The following is a 1,888-nucleotide window of genomic DNA, read 5'->3' on the forward strand; positions in this document are numbered from 1 at the left end:
AAAAAAAAAAAAAAAGAAAGAAAGAAATTAATCAATAACAACTGCAACCTTAAAGCATGATAAAGCAGAGCAGGCACCACTGGGTCAGTTAGTCTTGGAGGACAGTGATAAACATTAAACAGTGTGGAGGGCCACTGTGGCGGGAGGTGAGAATAATGAATAAATAGTGCCTGCAGCACTAAAGGCTCTGGCTGATTTAGAAGAAGATGGAATAAACTGAGTCAAACACAAAGCAGAGAAAAGGGAACTCACTTCCATATGCAATTGATCTCAAGGCATCGTTGAGTCTACAGCCTGGCTGGAAGTCACCCCCATTGGGGAAGATGTCAGTGTGACCCACAGGTATCTGAATATCAATGCTCAAGCAGAAGGAATGTGTGGGTGTGGAGGACATCCACAGAATCTGCATCGTCAGGAGAGAGCCTCTTGCGGATGTCCACTCATTCAAACGTGGACCCAACAGGATCCAAACCTGTAGCAGAAGGGGACCCAAACAGCTACATCAGGTGCACCAAGTCAGTGAGTCCTGATTACAAGTTAAGTCTGCGTGTGCAGAAGGAAGATGCCTTCTGAGTCCAGCCCGAAGAATCAAGACATAGAAATCATGGAAGAAAAGAAGAAACCCATTTCCATATGCAATTGACCCCAAGATGTCATTGCAGAAATTAAATTATATTGTTATGGAATTTATACTTTCTTCTGAAGCCTTCATGTATCCCAACATCTCACCCGAACCCGGTAAACTAGCCACAAGTTTCAGGCTGTCACACAGCTCCAAGGAGCTGCTCTTGTTAAAACTGAAGCAGTTCTAGAAATAACTCAGACTGCCTAAAATCAAGCCATTTGTCCCATTCATTCCGCCACTGAGCACCTTTCATGTCCTTAATTTTAGCAAAATGTTTACAAAATAACCAAGCTGCCTATATCTCTGGAAGGAGAACAGGAGGGCACTATGCCAAGAACAGCTGGCAATCCAGGCCAGCTAGCTACTCATAGGTTCCTGGAGCCAGTCAAGTTGCTTTAGTTAAACCCAGCTCTCTGGGCAGGACAGCCCCCTCCAGGCAGTGATTGGCCAGTGTAATTAAGTGTAATTAGAGGGATCCTTAAGAGCCAGTGGAGCTGGGCTACTGCCCTCAGGAGAGCCACTTTCTGAAAGCCTGTTGTGTGCCAGCATTAATACCACCCTACTAGAGTCCAGATTCCCCCTTAGTGAATGTCTGTTACATTCTTCGCAGCTGTCTGAAACACAAACAGCACATAAGGAAAGAGGGGAAGAGGTTCTGGATTCTGGAAACACCAGAATTCTTTCTAATTGACCAAAACAAAGGAAATCAAATCTTGTGTAAAGCCACAGAGCTCCCTCCCTGGGCTCACCATCCATCCGTGAATTATGAAAAAGCTATGAGCTGTCATGTTGAATCTGCAATCTCCTAAGGGCTGGCTGTGGCCAAGGGAGAGGTAGCATCCTTCATGCTCTGGGTCCTTGGAGGTGTGGAGGTTAAAGTTCACAGAGGGTTTGACCTCAGCCTGTACAGCTTTGGGTTTGTGGAGCTCATCTGGGGAGAGAGAACAGAGCGTGGATACATAAGCAGACCTGGGGAGTGAGAGACTAAGGTCTGCTTCTAGTTCAATCATGAGCAAATTGGTTAAGCCACCTGGATTTCAATTTTGACATCTGCTGAATGTTCCCTTTCCACCTCCCAGAAAAACTATGATGCTATTATGAAAAGGACAGCTCATCTATCCTTAATGAACATTAGTCACTAGTATTAATTACTGTCACTCTGAAATAAATAGGTCTCTCTCTTGCTTTTTCCTCTTCTTTCCTATCAAAAGGAGTTCTCCTTCCTTCCTTTTTTTTTTTTTTTTTTTTTTTTTTTTTTTTTTT

Source organism: Cebus imitator, unplaced genomic scaffold (assembly GCF_001604975.1).
Source record: "Cebus imitator isolate Cc_AM_T3 unplaced genomic scaffold, Cebus_imitator-1.0 Scaffold632, whole genome shotgun sequence".
Classification (NCBI taxonomy): domain Eukaryota; kingdom Metazoa; phylum Chordata; class Mammalia; order Primates; family Cebidae; genus Cebus; species Cebus imitator.